This window comes from Dendrobates tinctorius, unplaced genomic scaffold, assembly GCF_039654945.1.
Source record: "Dendrobates tinctorius isolate UK_male_01 unplaced genomic scaffold, ASM3965494v1 ptg000202l, whole genome shotgun sequence".
NCBI classification, from domain to species: Eukaryota; Metazoa; Chordata; class Amphibia; order Anura; family Dendrobatidae; genus Dendrobates; species Dendrobates tinctorius.
Genome location: NW_027361869.1, coordinates 2,051,783 through 2,073,826, shown reverse-complemented (window position 1 = coordinate 2,073,826; position 22,044 = coordinate 2,051,783).

The following is a 22,044-nucleotide window of genomic DNA, read 5'->3' as shown; positions in this document are numbered from 1 at the left end:
CATGTTTCCATTATTGCTATCTCACTGCTAGCTTGACCTTGTAGTAGAAGTGCTGCAGACATGATGACCATGACTTAGGCTACAAATATTTAAAAATGTACTAAATAGTTTTTTCCGGAGACTGATAGGTAACGAATCCCTTATTAGAAAGGACTGGAATGAAATGGCAGATTTTGACCATAACCAATGATCATTGGCGAAACGAATCATTGTTCTCTATGATCTAAAAATGTTCAGAATAGTTTGGCATGTTGGATCTTTTGGCTGATGAACAGCACTGGCTCCTTGTTGGATCCTTTTGGCTGATGAAGAGGACTGGCTCCATGTTGGATCTTTTGGCTGATGATCAGCACTGGCTCAATGTTGGATCTTTTGGCTGATGATCAGCACTGGCTCCTTGTTGGATCCTTTGGCTGATGATGAAGACTGGCTCCATGTTGGATCTTTTGGCTGATGATCAGCACTGGCTCCATGTTGGATCTTTTGGCTGATGATCAGCCCTGGCTCCATGTTGGATCTGTTGACCGATCATCAGCATTGTCTCCATGTTGGATCTTTTGGCTGATGATCATCCCTGGCTCCATGTAGGATCTTTTGGCTGATGATCAGCTCTTGCTCCATGTTGGATATTTTGGCTGATGATCAGCACTGGCTCAATGTTGGATCTTTTGGCTGATGATCAGCATTGGCTCCATGTTGGATGTTTTGGCTGATGATCAGCATTGGCTCCATGTTGGATGTTTTGGCTGGTGATCAGCATTGGCTCCATGTTGGATGTTTTGGCTGATAATCAGCCTTGGCTCCATGTTGGATGTTTTGGCTTTTGATCAGCTCTTGCTCATGTTGGATGTTTTGGTTGATGATCAGCATTGGCTCCATGTTGGATGTTTTGGCTGATGATCAGCATTGGCTCCATGTTGGATGTTTTGGCTGATGATCAGTCTTGGCTGCATCATCAGCCTGAAAAATAATGTAATATTGACAGATGTAGTCTGTGATGTGTTTGGGGATATTGACGAACAATCATTCATTTGACTGCCGAAAGATCGTTTCATCTAATGTGTTGGCCAAATCCATCCAAACAAATCCACCAACTAAGACTAAAATCCATCCATAGGCCTGCAGTGAGTGGGAGCAGCGGTCATTTGCACTGTGTTGTGATGTCTATATTGAAGTCAAAATACAGAGACTGGCACTCTACCTGTGGAGCGCGAGTACCTTCTTTGTATGTTATTTTACAAGTATAGTGTGACTTTTCTTAAAGTGGAAAACCCTTTTAGACCACGTTCACACGTTCAGTATTTGGTCAGAATTTTACATCACTATTTCTAAGCCAAAATCAGGAGTGGGTGATAAATACAGGAGTGGTGACGTGTTTCTATTATACTTTTCTTCTGATTGTTCCACTCCTGATTTTGACTTACAAATACTGACTGTAAAATACTAACCAAATACTGAACGTGGCCTAAAAGGGAACCATTTTAAAAATGTAATTTGTGTACCTCATCATAGGGGTCACTATCTTGCCCGAGCTGCAGTTTTGCCACATTCAGATATATGCTTTACAGCGTCCACCTGGACCATATGTAAGACTAGATTGGCGATGTTCATTTATCTCTATAGGAGAGTGTTGTGGGCATGCTCTGTGATCTGTGCAGAGGACATTGTGCAGGGAGGGTGGGCTGTGACTATTGAGATGCAACGGCTGAAGGTAGCACTAGCTTCTGTGCTCTAATATTACCTTAAGGAGGACCTGTCACCTGGTAAAAATCGTTCTCTTTTGAACTCATTTTTTTTCTCAGTCACCCTAAGTAATGCATTTTTTTTTTTATCTGCTATATGGATCCAAACATACGGGCCTATGAATTCAGTGCTAAGTTTGATGGTTTTATGATTATTTATCAAGGGCGTTACTTACTGACCGGCGGGGGTCCGATCCCTGAGACCTACACTGATTTGCAGAACCAGCAATTTTTATCCCTGATGGGGCGCTTTTCTCATTGTTCGCATGTCTTAACGCCGTTTTCCATTCATTCTTCATGGGACTGCCGGAAAACGCCGAACTCAAAGCTCGGCATAAGGAATATAGGCGTGACGGTCGGGTCATGCCCATTGTCTTTCGATTTCAGCAGAGATTAAAGTGCCCCCTTCTGCTGACCCCCACTACCGCATTACTTTTTTTTCTCCTGACAATTTGTGTACTCAGAGAACTTTTACTGTGTGTTATCTGTTGTAGCATTAATTCGTGTTTGTGACTTGGGCCCCTGATCTTTTCTGACTCTAGCATTGCCGCTACCACACATGGAAGATATTTTATGCAATTTTTCCATAGCAAATCAGCACAAAAGTGTTGTATTTGTTACACTCGGATTCCGCTGCATATTTTACCCTACGTAGTGCAAACTGTATGTTTTAAATAGTAACCATCGTTTTAATTACTATGTGATAAATCAATAATACACATGAAAATAAGCAACTTTGCAATATATCTTATTAGAGAAATCTGCTTTTCTCTTCCTGGACTGATCTTACATTCTCAAAAATCTGTAATCATGGACAACAGATTTTCACATTGCTGAAACAGAAAATAGTTGGTGCTTTTAAAGTTCTATGGAGAAGGGAGGAGCTAGCGGAACACACAGACATTCTGGAAGTTCTCCGGATACGACAGTTACAGATCTCCAGAAACGACAGTTACAGTTCACCATAGAACTTTATGAGCACTAACTATCATATCTTGTCTCAGTAATGGAAAAAATCTGTGTTCATTGAAGACAGATTTTACCCATGAAATGACAATTTTGAGAATGCATGAACAGTCAGGGAGGAGAACAAAAAGCAGATTTCTCTAATAAATTATATATCACAAAATTTTTTTATTGAAAAAAATATATACACTACCGTTCAAAAGTTTAGGGTCACTTAGAAATTTCCTTATTTTTTAAAGAAAAGCAGTTTTTTTCCTATGAAGCTAACATTAAATGATTCAGAAATACACTCTATACATTGTTAATGTGGTAAATGACTATTCTAGCTGCAAACGTCGGGTTTGTAATGCAATATCTTCATAGGTGTATAGAGGCTCATTTCCAACAACCATCACTCCAGTGTTCTTATGGTACTTTGTATTTGCTAACGGTGTAAGAAGGCTAATGGATGGTTAGAATACCCTTGAAAACCCTTGTGCAAGTATGTTGGCACAGCTGAAAAGAGTTTGGCTGATTAGAGAAGCTATAAACCTGACCTTCTTTGAGCTAGTCGAGAATCTGGATCATTACATTTGTTGGTTCCATTAAACTATCAAAATGTCCAGAAAAAATGAACTTTCATGTGAAAATCGACAGTCTGTTCTTGTTCTTAGAAATAAAGGTTATTCCATGCGAAAAATTGCCAAGAAACTGAAGATTTCCTACAACGGTGTGTACTACTCCCTTCAGAGGAGAGCACAAACAGGCTCCAACCATGGTAGAAAGAGAAGTGGGCCCCGCTGCAGAACTGAGCAACAAGACAAGTACATTAGAGTCTGTAGTTTGAGAAATGGACGCCTCACAGGTCCTCAACTGGCAGCTTCATTAAATAGTACACGCAAAACGCCAGTGTCAACGTCTACAGTGAAGAGGCGACTCCGGGATGCTGGCCTTCAGGGCAGAGTGGCAAAGAAAAAGCCATATCTGAGACTAGCTAATAAAAGGAAAAGATTAATATGGGCAAAAGAACACAGACATTGGACAGAGGAAGATTGGAAAAAAGTGTTATGGACAGACGAATCCAAGTTTGAGGTGTTTGGATCACACAGAAGAACATTTGTGAGACACAGAACAACTGAAAAGATGCTGGAAGAGTGCCTGACGCCATCTGTCAAGCATGGTGGAGGCAATGTGATGGTCTGGGGTTGCTTTGATGCTGGTAAAGTGGGAGATTTCTACAAGGTAAAAGGGATTTTGAATAAGGAAGGCTATCACTCCATTTTGCAACGCCATGCCATACCCTGTGGACAGCGCTTGATTGGAGCCAATTTCATCCTACAACAGGACAATGACCCAAAGCACACCTCCAAATTATGCAACAACTATTTAGGGAAGAAGCAGGCAGCTGGTATTCTATCTGTAATGGAGCGGCCAGCGCAGTCACCAGATCTCAACCCCATTGAGCTGTTGTGGGAGCAGCTTGACCGTACGGTGCGCAAAAAGTGCCCATCAAGCCAGACCAACTTGTGGGAGGAGCTTCTGGAAGCATGGGGGGGACATTTCTCCAGATTACTTCAGCAAATTAACTGCTAGAATGCCAAAGGTCTGCCATGCTGGAATTGCTGCAAAGGGAGCATTCTTTGCTGAAAGCAAAGTTTGAAGGAGAAAATTATTATTTCAAATAAAAATCTTTTTTTCGAACCTTGTCAATGTCTGGACCAGATTTTAAATTCATTTGGCAACTCATTTGATTAATAAAAGTATGAGTTTTCATGGAAAACACAAAATCGTCTGGGTGACCCCAAACTTTTGAACAGTAGTGTATATTTACTCTTTAAGGCCATGTGTTTTGCTGGAAATCCAGACAGTAGGTGCAAACTAAGGCACATGGTGGTCCGAGGCTGACTGCGCTTTGTTTACCCCCTTCATATAAGGGTCCGCAGTGTCTACACTTTCTAAGATACAGACGTGCTACTTGGCATCCGACAAGACGCTAGATGCCATGGCACCATTCACCTGCCTTCCCCTATACGTGTATATAATCGGCAGTCTATGAGACCGCCGGAGAATGAATTCCTGCCAGCCTGTGAAGGGGTTACATTTTTGCTGTTATTAGGGGAGTGAGCAGCCTGGTCTAAGGTAGCATTATATACAAGTTCTTTACCAATCCGTCAGTGTTATTAGAGAAGAAAGCAGATCTTTTATACAGAGGCATTTTATCAATTCCCCCTGGCGTTCAGGCTGCAGTAAATATCCTGATCGGGAACTAAGTGCATTCATAACCCCTCTTCAGCTACACACAGCTTATGAATAGTAATTTGTTTACAGCAGTTGCCAGTTAACTTTCTAGCACAAGGCTCCAATTTTTTTTATTTGCCTTGTCTTAACTAATAAAAGGCCTCTGTGCCTGCACAGGCTCACACCAGGCTATGCTCCTCTCCGCACTCATCTAATAGCATGCCGTTATTAACCTGTTGTGCATCTCATGACGTCTAGTCTGCGTCGGGATTGTCTTGGGCATCGAAAACTAATAATCCCATTTTTTGGGTTTGGTCCATCTGGATCTATAATCTCTGACCTTCGTCTCTTTATCTGATGTGGAACTACTACTCCCAGCACGTTCTGACGGCTCAAGGAGTCCGGAGGTTCTCAGAGATATTGTTTCTCCAAACGTTAGAGATGGGCCACTACCACAATCTCACCAATTTCAGGACAGCTTTGGTCAATAGGTTTCATCATCTGAGCCATTTAGGCTCTTATAGGGATAAAAATATCAACTTTTGCAATTTAAAGGGTTTGTCCAATGGAGACCCCTTTTAAACAGATCATCGCTTTCTCCAACCCTGAATGATCTGTGGTGTGGATTAGGGGAAGCCTTTATCGCCATACATAATGGAAAGGCTGGGATGGATCAGCAGAGACAAAACTTCTCCCACCGAGCGTCTGTCAGTCTTGACTCTTATTTGGGTGCTCCATGCAGCGGACACCCCTCTATGATGACTAGTGACTAGCGTAAGCTTTTTACCTTATGGACACAGATTGTTGCTAAAGCAAAACAGAATAAAAAGTTATAATATGAAGAAACACACACGTGTGTGTGTGTGTGTGTGTGTGTGTGTGTGTATGTATCTATCTACACTTGTTCTGCACTTGAATCATTAAATGAGTTATTTAAACTTTCTGCACTGCGTTATGAAAGAAGGAGCCAAAAGAAAAAACCGTCCACCACCCTGGCAACTGTCCCTTTAAGAGAATAATCCCCCGTTCCATCTAACAGCTTCATCAGTCGGCTAAGTGGCGCCTACGATTTAGAAGGGAGCTTCTAAGTCCCCTGATATTTGAAGTGTGGAAAGCCAGGTCCTCTCTCTCGCCTGGCATGCTGCCCTGATTTTTTTTGCCTCTTTTAAAAAAGAAACCTCTCTTTCTCTGCACACACATACAGGAGGAGTACAGAGACACAATACAGTGGAAGTATATATCCCCCTTCTTCCCCCCCCGAAAAAAATAAATAAAAAATACCTCTTTGCAGACATTTCCTTTCCTCCACTGCCTGCAGCATTTTTACTGAGCGGGCGCTATAGAGAAGCACTCATCCATTCAAACGCTTGTACCTTTTTTTTTTATTTTAGGATACTATTTAGGAGTCCTCAATACGGGTACGGTGATGTGACCTTGACATGATATAGATCTATTTTGTGTTTTGTGGAGAGTAGGGGTTAATCTCTTACTAGAGGAAATGGAAAGTTTTTTGTGTCTGCGGTATGAGGGTGCTCAAAGCTTGTATAAGTAAGATAGATGGTTGTATTATAGGTGGGCTGGTAGGCGCCTGGAGGGGGAGACGTACGGACACAATGATGTATTTTAAAAGTTCTACAAAATGATCCCACTGCAACTAAAATGCCATTTTTTGTTATTATTATTATCGCTTATTCCTATAGTACATAGTATAGATGCTCGACCTGCAGCCTAGATGCAACATGGACCAAACCCTACTGCGTGAGACTTAGCCATCCACCGCAATGAAAATGTAGCATTAGGTAATACTCCTTTAGCCATTTAAAGGGTTATTCAAAAAATAGTAAGTTAGCCCCTATCTAAAGCCCCCTTCACATGTCCGTATAATACCGATACCGGAAAAAATGGTACCAGTGTAATCAGTGAGCTATAAGTGTGTCATCAGTGAGTCATCATTGTACCATCAGTGAGTCATCAGTGAGCTATAAGTGTGTCATCAGTGAGCTATAAGTGTGTCATCATTGTGCCATCAGTGAGTCATCAGTGAGCTATAAGTGTGTCATGAGTGAGTCATCATTGTGCCATCAGTGAGTCATCAGTGAGCTATAAGTGTGCCATGAGTGAGTCATCATTGTACCATCAGTTAGCTATAAGTGTGTCATCATTGTGCCATCAGTGAGCTATAAGTGTGTCATGAGTGAGTCATCATTGTACCATCAGTGAGCTATAAGTGTGTCATCATTGTGCCATCAGTGAGTCATCAGTGAGCTATAAGTGTGTCATGAGTGAGTCATCATTGTGCCATCAGTGAGTCATCAGTGAGCTATAAGTGTGTCATGAGTGAGTCATCATTGTGCCATCAGTGAGTCATCAGTGAGCTATAAGTGTGTCATGAGTGAGTCATCATTGTGCCATCAGTGAGTCTTCAGTGAGCTATAAGTGTGTCATCATTGTGCCATCAGTGAGCTATAAGTGTGTCATCATTGTTCCATCAGTGAGTCATCAGTGAGCTATAAGTGTGTCATGAGTGAGTCATCATTGTACCATCAGTGAGCTATAAGTGTGTCATGAGTGAGTCATCATTGTGCCATCAGTGTGTGATCAGTGAGCCATCATTGTGCCATCAGTGTGTCATCAGTGTTTTGGATCAGTGAGCCATCAGTGTGCCATCCGTGTGCCATCAGTGAGATATCAGTGTGTCATCAGTATTCTGGATCAGTGAGCCATCCATTTTTTTCCAGTATGGCTTAATAAAAGAAAATTCCAGAGATTCTCCTATACTTTGCAATGTGAAAAACAGACAGCACACGAATGACACAAGGATGGTATCCGTGTGCTGTGCATGTTTTACACAGACCCATAGATTTGTAACAGCCCTTGTCATCCATGCAGCTAGTAAAAAAAACAAAAACGGACGTGCACCATAGATTATAATGGGTACATGTGGTATTCGTGAAAAAAACGGATGTCACACTTACCTGAAACACGCACTTGTGAAGGGGGGCTAAGCTGAGTCTTATCAGCCACCCCCCACCGGATGTTTGACCTCCGCTCCATTCATTCTCTATGGGAGTGCTGGGGAAATTGAGGAGTGTGCTCGGCTTTTTCTGTCTGTCTCATAGACAATGAATGGAGCAGAGCTCGAGCATGGATGCGTCTGTAACAAGCAATGCCGCATCTGTAACGAGTGATGCCTCGCCTGTAACAAGTTGATGCCACGTGTGTAACAAGTGATTCTGCGTCTGTAAGGAGTAATGCTGTGCCTTGTATCTACGGAAGAAGATTGAATTGCAGAAAATGTTCATTATCTGAGCTCAGCTGCACTGGTTAATACAGAAAGGCACCAAAAAAGACAAAGCAAGCTGACAGCCGGCTACTAGAAGAGCGCGCCAGGGTAAATAAAACTGGAGAAGGCTTGATGATCCTTCTTAGAGGACTTTATATAGTTTATCCAAGAATATAAGATAATCAAGCACTGTTACGGGACGATCTCCAAGGATGTTGTTGGGATAATTGGGTTTGTTGGAAAGGGAGCAGAGAACGTCATCATTGACTGAACCCAAGGTCAATAACATAAGGCCAATTTATACAGGTTGATAATCGGCAAACATAAGAACCTTGTTACCGAGCATCGGCCCATATAAACATGCTGCCGATCACAGGACAAACAAGCGAAAGGCTCTTTTACCAGCTGATTGCATTGTCTATGTGGGCCACTAGGCTCCATTTAAATAGGGATGTGCTGCCAGCAACATGATGCTGTATGGGGGCAGAGTGATCATACTAACTATAGTTCGGTCCCTATACAGTTTTGTAGGTCAGTTTGAATGGGGCCATAAACAAGAGTCCATTGGCACTTGTTTATGGGCAGACGTCGGCTCTCTTGACGCTACGTTTTTACCTTCATTAAATAAGTGAAAAGCTTCCGTCATATTGTGGATGGTTGTGACAAATACCAAGCTATCACATTCGGCTTCCATAGGAATCCATAATGAAAGAAAAGTGTATTTTATATTAGATGCCACTTCATTGAATAACAAAGCCAAAAAGACAGAAACCCCAAATATGCTGCTAATTGGAAGCCAAATTGGTGACTGGGGTGAATCACTTTTGATGTTCCTTCATTGCCTGGATAAGTGAAAAGTCCCAAAAGTCGAGCCTCCGCTGATCATAAAGTAATGGCATATCCCAGAAACCTACCATCGCTGTATAAGATGAGAATACCTGGGTAACCTTGGCTTCGCCGGAGCTTGGGAATATGGTGTTTGCCCTCTCCTCCGAAGTCCATAATTCCTACATGCCACATCTAGTTAGCTCCTACTGTACTGCCAGCCACATTGTGCCCCAGAATTATTATATACAGTCTCAAACACTATACAGACTAAAGTATTGAACACACGTCTTAATCACTGAATTCAAGTTTTTACATTCAGTCCAATTTATGCAGATGTATAACTTGCAGCCCCTCTCCCCCAGTGAATAACATCCAGCCCCTTGCACCCTGGTGTATAACTTCCAGCCCCTCGCACCCAGTGTATAACATCAGGCTCCTCACCTCCAGTGTTTAATGTCCACCCCCTCCCCACCAGCGTATAACATCTGCCCCCCCGGTGTATAAAATCCAGCCCCTCGCCATTAGTGTATAACATCAGTCCCCTCACCTCCAGTGTATAACGTCCACCACCCTCGCCCCAAGTGTATAACATCCGGTCTCCCAGTGTATAACGTCTGGCCCCTCGCCCCCAGTGTATAACATCCGGCCCGTCGCCCCCTCCCGGTGTATAAAATCCTGCCCCTTAACCCCAGTGTATAACATCCAGCCCCTCTTCCCCGTGTATAACATCCGGCCCATCACCCACAGTGTATAACATCTGGCCCATCGCCCTCAGTGTATAACATCCTGCTCATCATCCCCAGTGTATCATATCCAACCCCCCATTATGCCATCTGCCTGTGGTAAAGAGCTCTCTGATACCAGCGTAATCCAGGGTAACAGGTCAGTTCATGACATTTTCTCCCTCATATCATCAGCACAAACACTGCTCCCCCACTGGGAGCTCCATGGCTGAGCTGCTGCATGCAACCGTACTTCACCAAGCACAATGCGAGCGTCGGATGGAGTGGTGTAAAGCCACCACCACTGGACTCTGGAGGAGATGTGTTCTGTACAGTGATGGATCACACTCCTTTATGTGCGTCTAATGGAGGAGTCTGGGTTTGGTGATTCCAGGAGGACGTTGCCCCCCGACTACATTGTGCCCCCTGTACAGATGGTGGAGGAGGATAATACTATGGGATGTTATCAGGGGTCGGCTTCGGCTCCCTAGTTCCAGTGAAGAGCAATCTTTATAGTTCAGCACAAGACATTGTGGACAATTGTAGCTTCCAGCTTTATGGGAACAGTTTAGGAAAGACCCTTTTTGTACCCGATGACTGTGCCCAGCGCACAAGCTCCATAATTACATTGGTTGGAGGGGAAGAACATGACACAGAGCCTAGACCTCAACCCCATCCAACATCTTTAGGATGAACTAGAGAGGATATTGTGAGTTCGGCCTCTCCCCATCATCAGTATCTGACCTCACAAATGCTCTTCTGGATGAAGGAACAAAAATTTGCCCAGACACCTCCAAAATCTTGTAGAAATCTTTCCCAGAAGAGCGAGAGCCGTTATATCTGCAGAGGAGCCGACTCCATATTAATGTTTATGGATGGAGAATGGGAGGTCAGAAAAGCTCCTGGAGGTGGAATGTGGAGGGGGCACATACTTTTCTCTATATTGTGCATATTGCCATATTCCAATTCTCCAGAATTTAGGAAAAAGTTCCCCAAAAATGAAAGTTTCTTTATTAATCACACTAAATATGGCAACTTTCCAATGAGTCTGAAGCTAACAAGAAGAAGTTGGTACAGAATGAATAGATCGCCCCAGGGAAGGGCCTGATGGACATCATGGTGATTGGAAAATTAAATGAAATATAATATGAGGGAAAAAGTATAAATGCAGAGAAAAACAGATGGATGAGAGGAGCCTTAGGAGAAGCCTTACATTGTACACCATTTAATTTGGTTCCCGGAAAATAAAAGTCCTGTACTTTGAAACCTTCCAGAAAACGATCCCGGTGCGTTCACAGTTAGTAAATGTGTGGGATTTGTTCTCACCGAGGTAAACAAACCATGAGGACAGGTGAAGAGATACAGGCTCGGGGCTGTCACCTATCACTCCCATTACTATAGTAGTTCTTCAGTGGTGCGGAGCTGGAAACATTCACAGCGGTGTTATCCACACAATACTATACTGTATGCCGGGATCAGCAACATATACACAATCAGGAACAGAAAATATTATACAAAGTAAACCCATGTGAATATGCAGTGAGGAAAGGCGTTTCTCAGGATTTATTATTTGGAGCAAGACGTTGGGAGGGGGGGATCAATAACTGAGGAGTCTGTACTGCATTGAAGAATGAGTATTGATTATATAATCGAGGTCCTGTATAGGACGAGTCACGAAGACGACCAGAAAAAATTTCTTACAGATTTCCAGATGACAATGAAAAACTTTACTTGGTGTTCTTGAAAGTTCGTTTCGACCCTCGGACACCAATATGTTTCTTCTCGAAGCATTACTTTAATCAATAAATGTTATCGCCTATCCTTTGGGACAGGTGTGGGGCTGGTTTCTAGGAACCTCACAAATTTCCAGATTGACGCGTCCGAATAAAGCAGTGGCCACCCATGAAGTTTAACCAGTGCAGATAATGAACGAAGAGGTGGCACACACTCTGGCCAAGCGTTGTGTTTTATCCCAGCCAAGTGCTGGATTCATGGCTACATTGCTCATTATTCTTATATAATGTCCATCACATTACATATAGACGGGAGGGCAGGATTCCCTCATGTCTGTGTTTGCAGTGTATAAGAGACATCATAGCACCTATTCTCCACGCATGCGTGGCAATCACTCCATTCCAACTAAGCATTGTGTTTTATTCCACCTCAGTGTTGGATTCACAGATACATTGCTCAATATTGCAATATAATGTCCTTTACATTACATGTAGACAGGACAGCTGGATAGGTGGTGGTGAAGGTAGAGATGTTAGCTAAGGCAGAGGTAAGTGAGCCTAGGGAAGGAAAGCAGAAAATGTGTGGAGTCTCCATGTTCTAAAAGAAACGTTCATGAAGTTATGCCCCCGCTATCTATTGTACATAGTTCCTGACAAGTTACTGTCCAGTAAAAAACTTTATTGTTGGATGGTGGTCTGCCTCATTGAACTCCTCAACACCTGGTCCTGGCCAACCGAAGTCACCGGCACCATGTGGCCTGCAAGGGCATAGCGCCTCCATTGACAAAGCTCATACAACCAGCCAGAAGGACAAGTACCTCGCCCACAGCCATCGCCCCTCGCCACGTTAAACACATACTGGCAGTCATGCTATTTAAATGCTGCTGTCTGTGATTGAGAGTGGTATTTAAATGGTTACACAGCAGCAATCAGAGCAATCTTCGGTCGCTGCTATTACAGGCAGATGCTGGCTGTATAACACAGCCGGCATATGCTGGGTGTGGTTTGGCTCAGTCCCTGAATCCACTCCATACATGGGGACCCCGTGTACCACGTAGTATGTACTGTTATGTCATATGTCGGGGAGAGGATAAAGGGGTTCTCTTGTTTTTAAAGTTAATAGAGGGTAGGGTTCCTATAGAGACTGCCAGGGGTCTAGCACTGGGTGGGAAGTTGTAAATGTTGCTTGTGTCTTCCATTTATAAGAATCCCTACTGTCTGGTTACCTACAAAAAAACTAGTGAAAACTCCTTTAAGGTTTAGTTAACATGTAGTGGATTTGCTGTTGAAAACTTCATCACCAGATCCATGGGAAAATCCGCAGTGCAATTCCCACAATATTGTAAAGATTCTGGTTCGGATCTTACTGCTGATTTTCTTTGACAAAAAGTGGAGAAAAGCATTAAAACAAACACTATACCACGCTCCTTTGGTGTTTCAGAGGCTCGTAATGCTCACACCCTGCTAGTCTCCACACCACCTGGCCTTCTAGCATGACATTTTGTCCCTTGTGACCGTTTCAGTTGGCATCATAGTAGGTCAGGGTATACAGGAGTGAGGAGCAGGGTGCTTCTAAAGCACTGGAGGAAATTAGTGGGCTTTTTTTTTTTTAAATTGAAGAAAGTTTTTATAGCTTACTGATTTTGCTGTAAACCTGCCGTAATCCACAGCACAATCCATAACTAATGAGGTTTTTTCTGGTAACAAATCTGCAAATGATCTGCAGCATAAATGGACCTGCCGCCAGTGACGTGGAGTAGGTTGCCAACGCCTGAGGCAAGCTATGTATTTTGCGACCCTTATCCGTGGACTTGTCAGACCTCCGTGAGGCTTTTCCACAAATCCAGTATTGACCCTGATATCCTTCAAGAAAATGTATGGTTTATTAAGAAAATAGTGATATAATTATAATTTTGCCCCTTGACCATCTAGTTATTTTCTACTTTTTGCTGAAATCTAATATACAATTTTAAGAATAAAAAAGTTTTAAATTATGTAACACTTTTTGAATTATTTTTTTCTGTTTTTATGTAACCATTTTATTACCCTGGCCCTAAACCTAAGTCAGCCCTATCCCTAACCCTAGATCTATCCCTGACACTTGTCCCAATCCTGAGCCTTGTTAGAATTAGGAAGAAGCATGCAAAAACTTAGTGCATTATAACCTTAGTGTTTTGCCTGTTGCTTGTTTTATTGCAAGGGACACTTTTTTTTCATGTAGGACATGTTCCCCAGTTCGTCTTACAAAATGACAAGTGAGGGGACAGTCTGAGCTATGGGAGAGGAAAGTTTAGCCTTTGTCATCTCAGTTGTTACCCATGCATAATGCAGCAGTTGCGATGAATTTGTCGTCGGCTGCTGCGCTTTTCATAGCAAGCGACTGAGATGACAAAGTTCATTTCATCATACTGAGAGCTTTGTCATTTTTGTTGTGGCCTATGCAGAGCGCATAGAATGTAATGTATTACTGAACTCCCACTTGTTTAATCATGTTGAAAATGAACACTTAGAGCCCATTTCATTGTTGCATTTGCTCTTTTTTTGTCTAGTTTTTGGTGTTTTTACCTGTTTCTCATTGGCACTTTATTGTTCTCTTAATTTACTTTAAAGTCTATTTTATTTGCGTTCCACCTGTTGCTGTTTTTTTTTCTAAATGTTCGTCAAATGGGCAAAGGTTTGGGGTTTCCAGATGTATTCGGCTGATTCATCAGTTGCAACTTTTTGCGCAAATGTGCTCCCACCTACCGTAGTGATTTTATGTAAGTGTGATTTTTTTTGCGCAAGTTTTGAAGCATTTTAGTGGAGCGTGTGACTTCATAAGCTAAAACGTTGCACAATGAATCAAAACCATTTTCTTTATTTTCCCCAAAATTCCTGAACCGCGTTGCCCCCATTTGAATTTGCCACAAAAAAAATCAGTGAAAAAAAGAAAAATTACTTAAAAAAAAATCACAAATGATCAATCAGGACCTCAAGTGTATGAGTGTATGTAAATTATAACTCCAAGCAAAAAAAAAAAAGATATGTATGTACCGTACTTAGATGTTAGAGAAGGAATTGCAGTATAATTTGTGCTAATGTTTGCAGAGTAATTCTTCAAAGCCAGTGATCTGCCTCAGCTGAGCACAGCTGCGGCCTCCTGTGCTGAGGCTTCATCTGGCCTCGCTCCCTTTTCCAGCCTGATTCTGATTGAAATCTTTCATGGGGTGTTATCCTTTAATGAGATTTGTAACATAAACCAAAAAGGAGTTGTTTTATGTACAGTTTTGCTTTTGTTTCTAGCTTTGCCCGTGATTGATAGAGCTTAATAGGAGGTCTAAACTTGTTTGATGGCCGAAATCTTCCACTTATCGTCTCCATGTGGCCACTTTGAAGAATGGCGTCATTCTTGGCATTGATGTTTGCTACCCTCTGTACACACACTGATATACACATAGCCCATAGGAATGTATAGGATAAAGTCTTTAGCATGGGAATGAAGTCTTAAAGGGTGATTCCCACGATTGATACTTATTACCTATCCATAGGCTCTGCTACTGAGGCCCCCATTTGACTTTTGGAGCGCAATAGTCAGGAACAGGTTGCGGATGCCATGTCGCATTCAAAGAACCCCTGAGATGCCAAAACAGCAGAAGAGACCCTATTTTGGAATCATAGAATCATAGAATCATAGAATCGTAGAGTTGGAAGGGACCTCCTGGGCCATCTGGTCCAACCCCCTGCTCAAAGCAGGATTCGCTAAATCATCCCAGTCAATTAATTTATTTTAGAAAAAATAATATTTTTTCTTTTTTTTTTTTTTTTATCTCAAAGCTAAGTTTTTCTGCTCTGCTTTGTACTCTTCAGTTTTGTTCTTGTTTTGCCTTGTTTTTTGGGAGTTCTGCCATCCCCGGCCGGGGGTGAGCTGAATTCCATTTTTGTCTCTGATCTGTTGATATTTTGCTCTGTCTTCAGAATATACCTGAGTGCTGATATAGTCTTTTTGAAGCCTAGCGACTTCAGGGCCTGTTTTTCCTATCAGTCGGTTGGCTCATTTTGTTAGGGTTTTTGCGGATGGCAGACAGCAGCTTTCCTATCCTGTCCTATGTAGTTAGCTTGGGCCCCATCATTTGCTCAACCTATCTTTCTATCTGTGTTAGTGTTTTCATCTTGCTTCACCATCATTATATGTTGGGGACTGCCTATTGCTTTGGGGTCTGCTCTGGGGCAGTTTATAGAATCATAGAGTGGAGTGGAAACTAAACCACTCCAAAAATTCATATTGTGGCATGGTGAGTATTTTTGAACACACATGTGATTTACAGAATTGTATAACAATAACTTTTTTTTTTCTAGTAAATTGTTGCTTTAGCCTCCAATTTTTCTTTTTTCATGATTGGTAGGTGAAAATGGACTCACAATTTGTTGGGCAATGTCTCCTTAACATGGAAATATTTGGTTGGAAACTCCAGTTTGGACGCACCGTAAGGGCTTAGAAGGAAGGAACGCTATTTGACTTTTGGAGCACAGATTTTCCTGAAATAGTTTGTGGGTGCCATTTACAGAACCCCTAAGGTGCCAGATGAGCAAAACAATCCCCTCCAGTGACCCCGTGTTGGAAATCATTCCTCTATGGAAACTCATCTACTTTTGTAATGAATACATTGACTTCACTGGTGTTTTCCAGAAATAAGCGCCAGTTGGTGTAGCAGAGTGAAAATTGCATATATGCCAGCTTTAGTACCCAATATATTGTGCCAAGCTTGTACATCTCGAGGCACACACCCCATAAATTAAGTGGGTTCTTCTTGTTACAGCAATACCAAGCATGTGGGTGCTGACTGTGATTTAGGCACACTACAGGGCTTAGAAAGGAGGGCAGTGATTTGGATTTGGAAGCGTAGATTTCGATGGATTTCTTTTTTGGTGCTATCAGTATGGTGGACACCCCCTATTGACAGATGGCGGAAATACGTGTGGACTTGTTTTTTTGTGGGTTGATTTGAAGTTTTTATTGGTACCATTTTGGGGTACAGAAAATTTTGGATCTCCTGGTTCACATTTATCCAACGCTCTACGCTGAGCCCTTACATTGCTCTTTTCTTCTAAATCTTTGAAATACGTGATTCAAATAAAACCCCCACAGATCCATTCCCTATAATGAGGCATTGTTACTCTGGACTCCATATAACCCCTGTTTGGCAGTGTCCATCTGTTTTTAGAAAGATGCACAAAACTGTGGTCCACCGCTGTTTTGTACAACTATTTTGCACATGCCTAAAAAAATTGATAACCAGCACATGAGAGGCCTTACGAAGTCCAAAGTGAATTCATTTGGCTCATATTGAATGTTCCATCAGGGGTTCTGTCTGAATTCAGTGATACCATATTTCTTTACATAAGACTTGAATTGATCACATTTTATTCCACTTTTTTGCAGCGCTATGATGAAAGAACAGCATGTTTCCATGTTTTTTTTTAACGTAGGTCTTATATCTGACTTGAACACTAAATATTCTGATTGCTGGTCTAATGCACTGCAATACAAGTGTAGTGCAATGCAATAGACTTTTTTCAGTGTTACACTGACAGGAGGCCTGTTAGACCATGCAAGGTCTAACAGTCCACCGTGCTTGGCAGGAATAGAGGTCATATTTACCATTGGGAAGTGGCATAGGGGTGGGGTTAAAGAGAGAACCCCTTCCCTTTCACAAGCATCTCAATGCTGCGGCTGTTATTGATTGTATCATTTAGAGGGTTAAGCAGCCAGGATCAGTGCTGGTACTGATTCTAGACTGCAGGAGATCAGCGGTCACTTAGGCTGTGTTTTGTATGAGTGAGCCATGGACCCATAGACTTGTATTGGCCCTTTTCATCTGTGCTGCCTGTAAAAAACAGACATATGAAGGGGGAATGAAGCTGAGCTCCTGTAATGATAATGATCATGGATTTCATAGCACTGGTGCCCACGCAATCACATGGACTCATCACTACCCCCATTTGGGGAATACCTTCTCGAATAAGACATACTATTACCTCGTCTTTCGGGAAGGGGTTAATAGACTCTAATCTAGTGTAAAAACCATAAACAGATCAATAGAAAAGAGCCTGTTTCTTCCAAGTGCATTGACACGCCCCCAGTGCACTTCCATACTAATGTGCATATGGCTTCAACATGAGATTTCTCATGAGGCCCATCAGATATTTACAAAAAGGTATTTTTGTTATTGTTGCATATGTCACCCTTTCACTTTATTAAAAAAAATAAGCTAGAGCTGACTGTGCCATTGTCTATGCTGATGGAAGAGCGGTTAATAATAGTCAAAATAATTTTTTTTTACTTTATTTGGTTCACTAAAGTTTATGGGTACACGGAGAAATGCGTGAGTAGGCCCAGATCCATTACTGAGCCGCCACTGTGTTGTGGAGATCCCACTTGTCTTGTGTGTGTTGTCACTTGGGCATCATAGATGACAAATGAAACTCCATCTCTTTGTTTGTTTCCAAACTAGGTTCCCGGGACCAGAACAAACAGATGTAAGTTTATGTAACAACATGAAGCCTCCTCTGCACCTCCATCGCCTGCAGCGCAGCCTTTGTGTGTTGTGCTAAGGAACCTGCGAGGCGACAAGTGACCATCATCAGATTTCAAAGACCATGACGGGCAGCGGTCGGATCTCGGTAAGAGCTCTCAGGACCATCGCTCCCATTTTTCTGTAATCTTACCAGCTGTGAATGGTCTGAGTTTACAGGTTATGTAGTGCTATCAGTATGGGAAATTCAAGGGTCTGTGCAATAATTACCTATAGATATTATAGGATTTTTATGTTTTAGATTTAAATGGTCTCTGTGCTTTCAGACATTTTGATATCATTTCATATATCATGTGATAGATAATCTGCAATTTATTATATTCATAAATTATGCTGTCTTACCCTCTAAAAACCACTCCAAAATGCCGTCCACCAGGTGTCACTCTTCTGCTTAAATTGCTGCCCATTACCTGTTATCAAGTGTAATCCGTCTGCAGCAGGGACACTAAGAGGAATTACAGGAAGTGGGGGGTGGGTCTTTTCCTCTACAGGAAGTGGGGTAGGTCTTTTACTCTATAGAATATGGGGTGGGTCTTTTCCTCTACAGGAAGTGGGGTAGGTCTTTTACTCTATAGGATGTGGGGTGGGTCTTTTCCTTTACAGGAAGTGGGGTAGGTCTTTTACACTATAGGATGTGGGGGGTGGGTCTTTTACTCTACAGGAAGTAAGGGGTGGTTCTTTTACTCTGGAGGGCATGGGGGCAGATCTTTTACTCTGGGGAGAGTGGGGGTGACTCTTTTACTCTGAAGGAAGTGGGGTAGGTCTTTTACTCTATAGGATGTGGGGTGGGTCTTTTCCTCTACAGGAAGTGGGGTAGGTCTTTTACTCTATAGGATGTGGGGGGTGGGTCTTTTACTCTACAGGAAGTAAGGGGTGGTTCTTTTACTCTGGAGGGCATGGGGGCAGATCTTTTACTATGGGGAGAGTGGGGGTGACTCTTTTACTCTGAAGGAAGTGGGGTAGGTCTTTTACTCTATAGGATGTGGGGTGGGTCTTTTACTCTATAGGATGTGGGGTGGGTCTTTTCCTCTACAGGTAGTGGGGTAGGTCTTTTACTCTATAGGATGTGGGGTGGGTCTTTTCCTTTACAGGACGTGGGGTAGGTCTTTTACTCTATAGGATGTGGGGTGGGTCTTTTCCTCTACAGGAAGTGGGGTAGGTCTTTTACTCTATAGGATGTGGGGTGGGTCTTTTCCTCTACAGGAAGTGGGGTAGGTCTTTTACTCTATAGGATGTGGGGGGTGGGTCTTTTACTCTACAAGAAGTAAGGGGTGGTTCTTTTACTCTGGAGGGCATGGGGGCAGATCTTTTACTCTGGGGAGAGTGGGGGTGACTCTTTTACTCTGAAGGAAGTGGGGTAGGTCTTTTACTCTACGAGAAGTGGGGTAGGTCTCTTTCTCTATAGGATGTGGGGGCGGGTCTTTGTCTTTACAGGAAGTGGATCTTTGTTTCCATGCTTCTGCTCTTCTGTGTGTGTAACTTGCTGTTCACTGCCTATTATCAAGAGTACTCTATCAGCAACAGAGATATTGACCTGGAATCCAGGAAGTGTGAGCATGTTTTATTTTCTACAGGAAGTGGGGGTGAGGTTTTTTTCTCTACAGGAATTGGGGAAAATTTTTATTTTTATGCTCCTGCTCTTCTATCTGTATAAATTGCTGTCCACTGCTTGTTATCAAGTGTAATTTATCAGCAACAGACACATTGGGATGGATTATGGGAAGTGGGGGCGGGTCTCTGTTTCTACAGAAAGTGGGCTTGTGTCTTTGACTCTTGAGGAAGTGGGTAGGTTTTGTCTATAGGAAGTGGGGGTGGGTTTTTGTTTCTTTGCTCTTGTTCTCCTGTCTGTGCGATTTTCTGTTCACTGTCTATTATCAAGTGTAATCTGTCAGTAACAGAGACATTGAGCTGGAATCCAGGAAGTGTGAGTGGGTTTTTTACTTTACAGGACGTGGGGGCAGATCTTTATTTCTATGCTCCTGCTCTCCTGTCTGTGTAACTTGCTGCCCATTGCTTGTTATCAAGTATAATCTATCAGCAACATAAACATTGTGATGGAATACGGGAAGTGGGTGTGGGACTCTGTCTCTACAAGAAGTGGGCTTGTGTCTTTGTCTCTACAGTAAGTGGGGGTGGCTTTTTGTCTCTGTAGGAAGTGGGAGTTGATCTTTGCTTCTGTGCTCCTGCTCTCCTATCTGTGTAACTTGCCGTCCACTGCCTGGTAACAATTTTAATCCATCAACTCCATGGACACTGATACAAATTACAGGAAGCGTGGATAGGTGTTTGTCTCTACGGAAAGTGGGAGCGGGTCTTTATTACAATAGGAGGTGGGTCCTGTCTTTGTCTCTACAGGAAGTAGGGACGAGTATTTATTTCTCTGCTTCTGCTCTCCTGAGTGTCATACTGCATGCAGGTACTACAGGGAGATGGGCTATCAGTGAAGGGCAGGGAAGATGTTAGATAATGGCAGGTGCAATGCATGCTGACAAGTGTTGGAAAAGAATTTAGTGCTGGCAGAATATGAATGAAGAAGAACAATGCACTTAAAAAACTGAATGGTAAGTTACAGAGCATGAGAATCAGGACAGGTTCTGAACATATTAGACTCAGTTTGTTTACCAATAGCAGCAAGACCATGCTTTTTACAAATTATTTGGGAACTGACCCTGGTCTATCCGTTCATTGTAGACCTCTTGGCGTCTTTAGTATTAGCGTTGCAATGACCACAGTTCATCCCTAGGTGGCACTGTAGCTCAATTATTTTTTGTCTAAAAGCACGTTAATCACATTGATTTTATGAAGGTAATTGTGAAATGTATTTATAAAGAAGCAGTTAAGGTAGAAAGAACAGATGATACGGGTGTCGCTAACATCATTTATATCATTGTACGCAAATGTTTCTGTAGGTTCTCTGAAGTGGAGACGAGTAACAAAAAGTTATCATCCCGAGACTGGGTCTTTTCTGTTCTTCTATTTGTAATGTCATGAAGTGGTGAAATAGCTGGCAGTGAATGCAATTAAAACATCACATTTTGCGTCACATGCATGAAATATTGGGTACAATTTTGGGAAACTGAGCCCATGGAAGACCTCTTAGAGGGCGACTTAAAGTACCATGTCTAAATGTGTCAGACGTCTGTACATTCTGTATGCCCATGCCTGAAACTATCAGGGAAGATCTGCGTAGATTCTTTATTGTAAATGCAGTAAGACCTCACAACTCTCTTCCCTAGTTGTTGATTCGTTAACGGACTTTAAAGGGTTCTTGATTTATGGGGTATCCCTGTTTCAGACATTATAGAAGAGGGTCCCACCACTTGGATCTACACCCTGTCTCGCACTGTCGTAGATGGGAGAGTGGGGTGCACATGTGCTGCTCTCACTGTTCACTTCCAAGGAAGTTCAAAACACAGCTGTGGCAATGCCATAAATGCCATAAATGTCTGAAATGGGGTTACCCCTTTAATGCTACAAGCTCTAGGTACTAGATTGAGGAAATAGGTCCTGAAGGCCCTTAAAGGGGTGTTTCCATCTTAAAAAGCGATTTTATATCGGTAGGATATGCCGTCACTTTGGACAGGCGGAGGACCGACCTCTGCGACTCTCCACAGGGGTTTAGCACTTCATGCCAGATGCTTGGTCAGTTATCAGCCAAGCTAATTTTTGGGCTTTATCCTATAGACATTCATAGGTTTTCACTCCCAGTGAGCTTCTCCTCAAGGAATCTTAGTGTAGGTGACAAAAGATTTTAATACGCGCGCCCACTGCAAAAGTTTTGCTGCTTTTTGCTGACTGCCTTGGCAAGTATTCAAAAAGGCAAAACCCCTAAATCTCTCCATAATACAAATTCGTGACCCGTTGCATTGTCTCTGGCGACCTATGAATTATTGTATAGGTTTTAGGATAGAATTTAGGGTTAGGGTTCAGATGAGACCCTCCGTGTCCTCTTTGTGGCCCCCGACCCTTGTAGACTGAACA